This window comes from Notamacropus eugenii, chromosome X (assembly GCF_028372415.1).
Source record: "Notamacropus eugenii isolate mMacEug1 chromosome X, mMacEug1.pri_v2, whole genome shotgun sequence".
NCBI classification, from domain to species: Eukaryota; Metazoa; Chordata; class Mammalia; order Diprotodontia; family Macropodidae; genus Notamacropus; species Notamacropus eugenii.
In genome coordinates, this window is record NC_092879.1 from 85,404,115 (window position 1) to 85,416,761 (window position 12,647).

At 39.4% G+C, this 12,647-nt stretch overlaps 1 pseudogene; it reads right to left on the minus strand.

Moving 5' to 3' along the window:
- LOC140515475 (WD repeat-containing protein 82 pseudogene) overlaps window positions 1-12,647 on the minus strand; it is a 445,535-nt pseudogene that overhangs the window by 57,161 nt on the left and 375,727 nt on the right.

Consider the following 12,647-nt stretch of genomic DNA (forward strand, 5'->3'; position numbering starts at 1 on the left):
CAAGTTGACACCTAATCATTAATGACCATTCTTCAGAGCCATACATTCCACCAGTACTGAATGCATTCAACAGTATTATCATTTCACCCATCTTTTTCACTAAAATAGTATGAGACTTCATCAAATACTTTGCTAAAATTTATGTAAACTTTATCTTGAGCATTTCTGAATCTTTTAATCTAGACAAAACCGTGTCAAATACCTGCCAAAGATCACCTGTTCTTTACCTATATGCTCACTAGCTGGCCTTTTAACAAGACATTCCCTATTTCCTCTTCCCCTTCATGAATCAAAACTGAGCTCAGTTCCTTTTTGTATGCAGACTCTATTTTCTTCCATTTTTTCTTTTAAAAATTGGACCATTTGCCTTTCTTCTCTGATTCTGGGATAACTCCCCAAGTCTCCTTGACCCTCCAACACTCACTGGCAAGACTGCACAGTCATAATCTTGTTCTTTCAGTAGCCATGGATTTAGTTCATTTGAACCTACAGCTGAGTGCATTAAAGGCAGCGAGGTCCTCTGACACCTCCTTACATTAGCCAGGTGTTGCAGTGGACAGAACAGAGAATTTGCAGTCAGAAAGACTAGAGTTCACATCTGGCCTCAGATGCTCCTGGGCTGCGTGACTTCTCCACAAGTCACTTTACTTCCTTATGCCTCAGTTTCCATATCTGTAAAGTAGGTAGCACCTACCTGCCAGGGTTGTTGTGAGCATCAAGTGAATTTACATCTGTAAAGCACTTTTCAAGGCTTAAAGCATTACAGAAATGCTGGGAATTATTGTTTAGAGCAGCTGGGTGATGCAGTAGATAGAACACTGGACCTGGAGTCAGGGAGATCTGAGTTCAAATGGAGGCCATTGGGCAAATCATTTATCCTTTCTGTGCCTCAGTTTCTTCATCTGTAAAATGGGGGCAATAGTAGCACCCATCTACCAGGATTGTTGTGAGGATGAAATAATGATATTTGTAAAATGCTTTGTAAACCTTAAAGCATTATAGGAATGCTGGCTCTTAATTACTTTTGTCTATCAACTCCCTATTCCATTTCTGTTCTGCCCTTTCTAGTCCAAAGACTTTGGGAAACAGAACCAGAAAGGAATTGGGTAGCTCTGCTTGCTTTCTGTAAACAATGATCACCTTCTCATGCATTTTCCTCCTTACCTCAATATAACTTTAAAAATGAAAATTACCAAGTTCTCTTGATCATGTTAAACTTTCCTTAACAGCGTCAATTCATTCTAAACCACCTCCTAACACTCCACCCACAAGACCATGCCACACCTTGGTATTCCTCCTCCATTGCCTGTCCTTGCTCCCATCTTCTGTAGAGAACGTCAAAAAAAATTTAAGTTGGTAGATGAATTCACTGTGTGTATCCACATCATTCTCTTTAAACAACTCATACTCTTTCTCCTCCTCAGAATTCTTTGTGTTTTCAGAAATTTCTCCAGATCAGGCCTGCACAAGCTGCAGCCTGCATTCTGCTCGTAGCATGCCTATGGATTTGGGGTGCCCTGGAAAAATGTAGAGGAAATCCTTTGGTGGACCACAGGTTGCGCTGGCCTGCTCTAGATCCACTCCAGTTTATCAGTACGCTTACTAAAATGGGGAATATTTTATATAGTGAATCCTATGCTCAAAGAATGTCCTACCTCCTCCATTCCCATGGTGGAGACTGTGCCTGGGTCCCTTGATTCTGAGGAGCAGCTTTTCCTCATCTTGTCTGGAATCAGGTTTCTACACCATTTCTAGGACATTCTCCCACCATGCTGCCTCTCTCCGTCCCATTTCCAGCTCCCCTGGATGTGATGATTTCTTCAATTAGAAGGTCAGTTCCTTGAGGGCAGGGACCGTCTAGCTTGTGTGTGTTTATCTCCTCAGGGCTGAACATAGTGACTGGCATATTGTAAGTACCTGGTAATAAGAAAAACAAGTTCTGATCATTGTAATTGTTATAACCCTTATAATTGTTATATGCTCTTATCACCTATTATGCTTGTTATACACTAACATATAATATATATTTTATATATAACACTTATAATTGTTATATCCTCATATTATATAACACACACATGGTTATACAATATAATTATAATATACATATTAATAATAATATTAAATGCTCTCTCTAGGTATAGAAAGATATAGCTATAGATACCTATCTATAGGAGGGGCGGCCAAAGTAAATTATATAAGAATTTAGTAGCACATCTGTCATTCTACACACTTATTCCTCCCTAACACAGACTAAGATCATATAGTTCTTTCAGTTGCTATGTTCCATAGTTGACTCATATGGAGCTTGGAGTTCATAAGGTCAAGGTGAGTATTTATGGATAAAGATAAAATACAAACTTATCAGTCTGGCACTTAAGATCTTCTTTAAAATGCCTTATTATACACTGACCTTATATCATCTGCCCAAATTGGATTACTATCATCATCTGTGGTTAAGTTCTTACTTCTTTACCACTCACAAGGACTCTGGACTCACAGAGACTGGCTGCAATCCTGGAGGACAGACCCATGAAGGTCAATTTCTCTTTGTGGTTTATTATCCTCACTTGGATTTAATCCAGGAAAATCTTTGAAATAAATGTAAGATATACTTCATCTCTAGGTTCCCCCAAATATAGATAATGGGATTTCCAATACGGCTCAAGATGTGTGTGTGTGTGTGTGTGTGTGTGTATGTGTGTTTGTGTGTGTTTGTCCTTCGTTGCCTAAGAAGACCATGCCTGTAAGACATGGGCAATGTTATGGAGCAGCATATAATTCAGCCCACAAAAAACGTACTTATCACCAAGGAATCATAGGAGCTCACAAGTGGACAGAAAAACAAAACCCTCGCAAACACTTCAGCAACTCCTCCCGGAATTAAAGAAATGAAGTTGAGTTTGTCTCTCCCACTGATGGTCTCTCTCAATCCCCTCCTTTACACAGCATAGTGTGAATCCCTCATATTGACATCCTTTCTCCTGCATCGAAAGTTTGCATTCAAGTTCTTCTCAGGCCCGCAATGAACTAACACTTTAATTCATGATTTCTAAATCCTAATCTTCCTTTAAAGTTCTTCTGAGAAGCCTTCCTCAATGTTCCCATTGCTTCGAGCTTTTGCACATTTCAGAAATGTTGTATCTCCCAAGTGGAAGAGAAGGGCTTGAAGGAAGTGACTTTTTTGTTTTGTCTTCACATCTCCAGCATTTTTCATTTCATTTCATTTCAATTTAGCCTACGACGTTGAATGATGTTAAGTGCCTACTGTGTGCAAAGGGTTATGCTGGGTACTTGGGACTGAGAGATAAAGCAAACACAGTTTCTATTCTTGACAAGTTGACATTCTACTGGGAGGATACAATATGTAGACAAATAAGAGAAACTGAGGCAGGAAAAATACTAACCACTCTATGGAGTAGGGTAAACTTTTTGGATGTGACACCTGAACTAAGGATTCAGAGAGGAAAAGGTAAATGCTTGTTGAAATGAAATTAATTAATTCCTATAGACATGCAAAATTACATCATAATACACCCTTAAGCAGTCATCGGTTCCAGACAAAGTACATAATATTTTATTTCTAAAAGAGATGGTTTAAACTGAATTTATTCATTCCTATATGATTTTATGCTGCTTTCCATAGAAACATTTGTTATGACTGCCTGGAATTCCTCACGCATCAATTTTTCTAGCTTTAAGTAGTCTACTTGACATGATATCCTCTCTCAAAAACCTGTTCAGATTCTCTCTTTTCCTTTTGGTCTTTCCAATCCTTTCTCCTATATGAAACATTAACAGAGATGGTAATGATCTCTAAGACAATATGACCACAAAATATAATATAATGTTATTCTGCTATCTAGGCTTCATCAAAACTTTATTGAGGATTTCAGAGGAGTTCAAGAAGACTGGAACCTGGGGAGCTCTGCCCTCATGGGAATGTCATTAGTGCTCTGCATTTGTTTGTGGACTTATAGTAAAATCACATATTTGATCTTTAATGACAGAAATGGTAAACTGGCTGTAAATAATGGTTTGAACACTGGATGATGACAATGTTTCACTGTCTGGATGGCAGGAAACAGGACTGATAATCTGCCCACACACAATGGTGCCTCTCGGGGATCTACTGTGTAGAGGATTCTAGATTCAGTTTAAAAAAAAAAAAACCCAGACATAATGAATTCCTTTATTGGCAAAAAGAAACTCAGGAAAAGACAGTGGACACCACACATGAGGCACTGATCTATTAAGTCTTTCACAGCCAAACTCAAGTGGTAAACTGATGAAACAAAGGCTTTGGGCCTTCCCATTACATGTCAACTATTCTGAGAAACAAAACAGTGAATTTTATGTATATGTGGGGTGTGTATGTGGGTGCCTGTCTCTGACTAATAAAACTGACTTGTTTATCATAATTCATTAGCTTCCTTCATTTTACTCATCTACCTAAAATAGGTGATACTTTTTATATATTTTTTTAAATCCATGAGTTGTAACATTCACTGCATGTTTAAACCTTTATTTAGCTCTTGATTCTGCCGATTCAGTTTCTTCCAATCCTACCCATCTACCTCTTCTGATGATGCACCGGGTCCTTTTTTTCCCCTTATGTCCTACTTTTCCTGAGAAACATGCAGCTCTTTCCTGTGACTTTGCTGGATAAATAGCTACTTACTCATGACAAGCATTTTTACTCCAACTTAAACTGTCCTAGAGCCCTCCCAGTGTGGGATAGGCAGGCTACCTCTGGATGCTTGGGCTTCCACTAAGTGATGATCTTCAGGTAAGGACTGAGCAACCCTTTGTTGTTGGACACATAGACTCTTGCTTGGTACTGGTTGGTCTCTGAGATTTTACAAGTTCAGCAGTGAGAATGAGACCTTAGATGACTAGGTTTAAATTGAACATACTTCTGGAAGACTATGCTGTTATTCAGGGGTATTACAAAAGGGAAGTTACTCTGATAATTTTATATTACTTCCACATATAAAATACACAAGCAATAATAACCACAGTGATGGATATTCATACTGTACTTAATAGCTTGTAAAACTTTCACACATTTTACATCCTTGGTACAATAATGATATGAGCTATATTATCAAAAAAGATAATATTGATCAAGTGCTTTGGGAACCCTAAAGTGCTATATAAATGTTAGCCATTTTTATTATCATTAATATTATCCAAATGTGTCCGAGGTCCCAAAGCCAGCAGTGGTGGGACTAGGCCTGAGTTCATATATTCTCCAAATTTTGCACATATGCAGATATACATATATAATACATATATATTATATATATACTTATATAATGAGCATATATTACAAAATAACAAGGTTTTGTTGTTGTTGTTACAAATGCTGGTTGTGGCAGCAGAGTTCCCTGACACTTAACATATCCATAGAACTACATTCACTTTTTCCAGAATCACATTCTCAACTACCCACACTAAGAGAAGACTATGGCATTTCAGGAATGGTAGGCATGCCTTATTTCATCCAAGTTAATCACTATGAATGGTAAAGTATTTATTAAGTATCTATTAATTTCTAGGCTGTGCTAAGGGCTAGAGACACAAATCCCATCAAGCCAGACCATCTCTTCTCAAGGGAAACTTACGCTCTAATGGGGGAAGAAAATCTGAAAAGGTGAGCTAAAAAGTGGTAGTGGGAGGGGAAGAGGAGTTGCACTGCAGCAAAGGCTGCAAGTGGCCTAATGGCCTGGTTCTGGCAAAATAAGGTGAAAACTCAGCTGTCAGAGCCCAGGGTTAGAGTATAAGCTTCCTGGAGGATGGGGAAGGGAGGGAAGAGGGTTTAAATTCTAGATGAAAACTACGAATATTACATATATAATATGTCATTCTGGGAAGGCATTGTTATATTTTGGTGAAATCAGTGTGGATAAAACATTCCGAAGCTAAAAAAATGAATTTTTGATTTCTATCACAGCCTTCAACAACTGCTGTGCCACTGGTCAATGTCCTCATCTACTTGGAGAACAAACAAATGAATTGTCTTAAAGTAAATTATTTGTCCAACAGGATTAAAATCTTTAACCATCGCAAATTCCACAATCTTCAGATGTTCTCACGATGCTATAACTCTTAGGTTAAGACTATCTGTTCAAGTTAAAGCTGGTAACTTAAATTTTGATGGCTCCCTAATGCCTTAAGATAATGTTACTACTCTGTTCAAGTAGCTTCAGTGGCTCCCTATTGCCTCTAGATAAAAAGTTCATAAATTTTTTGCATGCCTTAAACCTTTGTAGTCATTAGACTGGTGAAGCCTATGGACCCTTTCCCAGAATCATGTTTTTAAATGCATAAAACAAAATTGATAGAATTACAAAGTGAGTCAATTATATGAAATATGTTTATAGAGCTACTGGGTTTTTTTTTTTAAAGTTTATATACCACAGGTTAAGAATTTCTGCACTAGAACAAAATACTAAACTTCTCTTAGTGTCACTTAAAGTCCCTCATCATCAGGCTCCAACTTACGTTTCCATGCCAATTTCACACCATTCTCCAGCCTAAATGGCCTATTTGCTGTTCCTCTTCCATGACATTTGGTCTTTCAGCTCCCTGCCTTTGCACAATTGCCTCTTGGAAACTCAGCTCCTTAAGAGGCTGAGCACCAGTGCCACTTCTCACATGAGAATTTTAGTGTCCTCTCACCCCCAACATACTTATTATTTACCTTATCCAGATTTTATACTGACTTATTTGTGTACATATTTTATGTACAATGGAATTATGTACAATGCAATGTAAGAAGGTACAGATTTCGTTTTGGTACACTGACTATCATGATACCTAGTATACAGCAGGCACTTTTAAATGCTTATGGAATAAAGGAGCAACAAGACATCGCACCAACCCATCTCACACAGGAGATCACTTCAATCAATGCACTTTATCTTTTGTAAAGTGTATCTGCATTGAAGTGTTATTGTATAGGGACATACACAGAAGAGTCATATTTTTAGCCTACAATAAGGAAATTCATTTTGTATCATAGGTTATGTAAGAAATGAAATATGATGATTCCCTAAATGTTAATTCAATCGAGTCTCTTTTTTATTCAAAGCAAGTTGAGAAGTCATTTTACATGCTTGCGTGCGAAGACACATACACACATTCACAGTAGCTACTTTCTTAAATCTGCATGAATCTCTTGTCACATCCAAGAAGGTCCTTTTCACATTTGAGAAGATAATAGATAAGTCTGAAATGGAAAAGCCAAGCTCAGCTGATTGTCTCTCAAACTGTGGGCTGGCAAATAGGAAAATTTGAAAGAATTACTGTAGTGTCCCATGAAGTCCCCATGGGGAAGAATGATTCTAAACCGCCAATCTGCCCATGTGAACTTTGAAAGCACGCGTACATTTAACTCAGGTAGAAATTTTACTTTTATATTCAGCCAGCAACAACAAGCAGATTGCTCCCAGCTAAAGTCTCAAATTTGACAAATATATGCTGATTAAAAATGTGCCTCTCCCCCACTCCACTTGCACTTTACCTTTGCACAGAACCAGCACCAAGAACCCTTTGAAGTCCAAGGAGGCAGTCTGGAGTTCTTATAAAACAAAACCATCTTGTCTTTCCCCTAAAATATTGGAAATTCAGCAGAATTTCACTCATTATAGAAAAGACTCTAGCTTTAGTAGGAGATATAATAATGACTGGAGGAGGTAAAGATGGCTGCCTTGTCTTTATGGCAACTTGGGAAGTGGGTAAAAACATGTCTTCTAATTGTGCTGCTGAAGGTGAATATATGATATCTGCATGATGATGGACAAGCAGCATGTACCTCAGGGGTCAAAAAATCAGGGAAGGCATTTCTGTGAATTCAAACTGGAAAAGCCAAGTTAAAGTTAAAAGTCTAAGTTATTAACTCCTAGTCTCCAGTTACTGTATTTATTGCTGTGTTTTAAAGAAATGCTACATTTGCCATGTGTCTGTGTGGAAATGGCATTTTGCTCCTCTGATGCAACTTCTTTCCAAGTTAATAGGATAGAGTTTTCAATTACACAAACTCTGGCTGAGTTGAGCACAGCTACGTACCGCAGAGTCAAGAGGAGTGAAGTTCTTGACAGGACAGCCGTCACCAGTCGATGCTACCTGAGGCTGCCTTAACACTAAGGCAAGATGCATCCACATCACGGGAAGTGATTGTCCTGCCATATCTTCTACACTTAAGAGACCCACCCTCGAGCACAGTGTTTAGTTCTGGACGTTGCATTATAGAAAGGGCACTGACAACTTCCAAAAGAGCACAGTACCCAGAATGCTTAGTACACTTCAAACCACACTCTCCCAGAATCAGTTGAAGTAACTGATGATGTTTATCCCAAGAACAGAAGTCTTGGAAGAAGAAGCAGATGGTTGTCTTCCATTTGGAAAAGTAACAGCGACCACTGTTTATACAGGGCTTTCAAGTTTGGAATTCACCTTTTACAGGGTGCTGGGGAAGTCTTAGTGATGTTGTAAGCTACATAAAGATTAGAATGGCACTAAGATTTTTGGGACACTCTGTGTACACCAACTCATTTGAGACACAACAATACTTTGGGGATAGCATCTATATGCATTTTCATCACTATTTTATGGGTAAGGACACTAAGGCTCAAATAAGTAAACTGAGACTCAGAGAGGTTAAATGACTTGCCTAGGGTCACAGAGCCAATAAATATCAGAGGCATAATTTGAACTGAGGACTTCCTGTCGTGAGGTCCAGAATTGTATCCACTATTCCACACTGCCTTAAGTACCTGAAGGATAGCCATTTGGAATAGAGTTTTGATTGGTTCTCCATGGTCTCTGAAGGCAGGACTAATAAATCAACCAATAGGAGGAAATTATAGAGAAGCAGATTTTTACTCACATAAAGAAAATCTTCCTAAGAATTAGGACTGTCCAAGAAACAGAATGGGTTATCTTGGGGGATAGTAAGCTCCCTGTCACTGGATCTTTAAGCAGAGTTAGACCAACAACACCACTTGTCTCAGAGAATATGAACAGAATTCAAGATTCAGTGAATCACAGTCATAGTTAGATCTGGATGAGAACTTAGAGTCACCTAATGAAACTCTCTCATTTGACTAAAGAGGAAACTAAAGTTCCCAGATGGAGAAGAAATTGTGCAAGATCCCAAAGGTAGTAAGCAATAGAGTCAGCATGATTTGAACTCATGACCTTTGCCTCCAGATCCAGAACTCTTTCTGCTATACCACACTGCTTACGATTCAGATTTGGAGTCAATGAATCTATTGACAATCATAAAACCATCATTCCCCAAGGTGGTTGACAACAAGCAAAAACATAAGTGCTGAAATACAACTGGAAGCTGTGGCTTCACTAAAAACAAATAAAGAACCAAAATGCAGACTTGAGCTATAACTAAGCTCTAGTAACTGGGACTTTGCCTCCAGGGTGCTGAATTTAGATGGTGCAGTCAGCATGTATAGGCCTTCATACGAATAGCATCTACAGAGCTTAACAGAGATCGAATACTTAGTTAAAATAGGAAGTGACAGAAATAGAAGACTGAATGGAGCTCCTTCCTCATCCTCCTATGACTTTCCACAGGTGATGATGTGTTTGACAACACCAGCCCCAGGCCCCAAAATGCCTTCTTCCAGATCTGTGCAGCTTTAGTGGAAAGTGAACTCTTTTTAGACAAAGAAAAGATGCTTGTGAAAAACCTCATTTCAATTTTCAGATGACCCTTCAGAGTTAAAATTATAACTTGTCTTGTTCATCCTTTGTTTTCAAAGAGGACTAATGACATCACAGAGCGATGGCTTGACTTGGATGTGAATCGTATTTAAATGAGGCAGAGCTGCACATCAGCCTCACTCTCTCTTCCACGGTCACCAAAGTCCAGTGGCAGAATACAATGGTCCAGAGATGACCATAACCATGATAGGGATGACATCTTTGATATCCGACCAAGTTCTAAGCACTCCATAGTCTCTTTTAGTTTTTTCCACCATTCCATTGGTGGGAAGTCTTCACATGCTTGAGGTAGACATCCCCCCAACTCACTGACAGGCTTGAGGTCTGTCAGTTATACTCAACCAGGTTTAGCCCATCTGCCAAGACAATTTTACTGAGCTGTGGCCCCTGTGCAAACTACAGCTTCTTAGAGCCACGGGTGAGAGTTGGGTAAGGTGAACACCAAAGGTGGGTGAGCAACCATGGAAAGGACTCAACATGCCCTTATGCCAGAGGTGCTAGTCTTCTATGAACACTCATTTTTTACTAGTAAAACTCCTCTTTTTTAGAATGCCACAGTTTTAAGGTCAGTTGTCTTGGAGAGAGCAAGATCATAGCACCTGAGGTCTATCAGATTCAAGGAGCAGTTTCTCCAAGTCCCTGGCATTTCTGAACATCCAAGAGTTCTTGGCATTATCCTGTGGAAGAATGACAATTACCCTTATTCCATTTCCCCACCTCTTAGATTTGTTGTCAGGGCTGTGCCTAAAGGACACTGAATATAAATGAAAATGGAAAAGTGTAATCAAAAATTCAGTTCCAACTGAGCTTGGGCAGGGTGTGTTGGTTTTCCCACAGACATACAGATAAAGGCACGAAAGATTGAGCTTTGTGGATAGGGAATTTTATGGAAATATAAAATCCTACAACATGTTGTAAAATGACTCAGTTGGCTCTTCCCTGGATGTGAGTTAGGAAATAAATGTTTAATGATTCTCTTTGTAATAAGTAGGCACAGTAACTACTATAATATTTCAAGGCCAAGAGATGGAGATAATATGGTCTTGACAACTGAAACTCTTGTTGGTTTCCATAGAAGAATTGAGGAAACTGCTCTCCAACTCAGTTTTAATAAAATATCTGCCAAAGAACTGAGTGAACAATGCATCAACGGCAATTTTTTACATGATCATGAATGAATGAATGAATGAAGCACTTATTAAACTCTTACTATATGCAAAGCACTGTGCTAAGGAATGGGAATAGGAAGAGAAAAGTCAGACAGTCCTTGGTCTCCATTAGAATGGGGGAAAAGACACATAAGGAAGATTTTAGCTATAAGTCTGATAGAAAGGTCCCAGGACCCTTGGGGTGCAAAGCAAGTGTAATGTGTCTTCATTAATATCATTCTACTAACAAAATCATGTCCTTTTCTGATGCTAAACCATTTGACAGCACCCAGGATTGGGTTGATCAGAACTTTCTTTTCTGGATCTTTAGGCACTGTGGTTTGAGTGGCACAGGAACCATTGCCAGGGTGCATTGGCACAGGGATGGCATCTGAGGGTCCAGAGCTGGAAGCATGGCTATTCCCAGGGCTCTTGGGAGCTGTCCTCATCAGCTGTGATATCCTCTTAGAAGGTCCTTTATCATAGCATCACAGTCTAAACTAGTCCCAGGATTGGAGTTGGAAAGCACCTGTAAGATCCTGGAGCTCAGCTCCTTCTCTGTACACATGAAGAAGCTGAGGCCTAGACAGAATCAATGAGTGGCTCCACATCGCGCCAGAGCCAGGATTCAAATCTCGTTCTCTTTCTATTACCTTGTACTGATCAGTTTTGTTTTAGTCGATAATGATTGACATTTAGAAAGACTTTAAGGTTTACAAAGCACTTACAGAGACACTCTTATTTAAACCTTTCGACAGCCATAGGCATATTCCCTTCAGTCAATGCCTGCTTATCCTGTAAGACTCTCACAGCCATCTTCCTGCTTTGCCGCAGGGGAGTCTATCCCAAATACCTTTCTCTAGTTCTCTTGACATCATGAAGATGACAAAGAAGCAGTGGGGCTAGCCCTTCACTCTCACAAGAGGAAGGTATGGCAGGTATTACCATCCTCCTTTTTCAGATGAAGAAACTGAAGCATGCGTAATAAGTGTCAGAGAATAGACTCGGACCTGAGCATCTCTGTTACCAAGTGTAGCACTCTATTTTTATTTCAGCAGAATATAAGCTTCATGAGGGCAGGGACCACTTTCTCATGTGTTGTATCCCTAGCACTGAGTACAGAGCCTTGTACTCAGTAGGTCCTTAAGTCCTTGAAGAATGGAATGGAATTAAGAAATTCCTTAGTGTGCAACCACTGTGGCGATGAGTCTTTCTGACCTTGGTGTGGTGGATCTTTGGATATCCTCACCAGGCCCCTAACAGAAAGTATTCCAGCTTAGTAGGGTATGTTGTAGTTTGCACGACACTAGTCACTGGCCAGCCACAGCAGATGAGGAAGGGCTGCTTAGCAGCAGGGGATTTCCTAAACCTACTCTAAGCTGAAACATTAAAAAAAGTTTGTTTATGAACACAAATTATGCTTTTTAAACTATCTGATTTTCATCTTGATTAAAGCTGGTACAATAGATACTGTAAACTTTCCTTCATCTGAATGCCATCTATTAAATTGGGGGTTATTGGTAACATTTCCTACAATGAATTCCTCAACTGCATTTATGAACTAAAAGGCAGAGAGCTGAAAGCCTCTCCAGGTGATTATCCTTCCTGGATAAAATGTTCATATTGTCCCTCTCTTTCAAGAGCCAATCCTTGCAGCCCCACACCTGCAGCCCAGCATGGCTTTCCAAACTGCTGAGTGCAGCCATCTTCTAAAGTTCAGCTGTTTGCCTGCTAGTGTCCTAGTCCAGACTC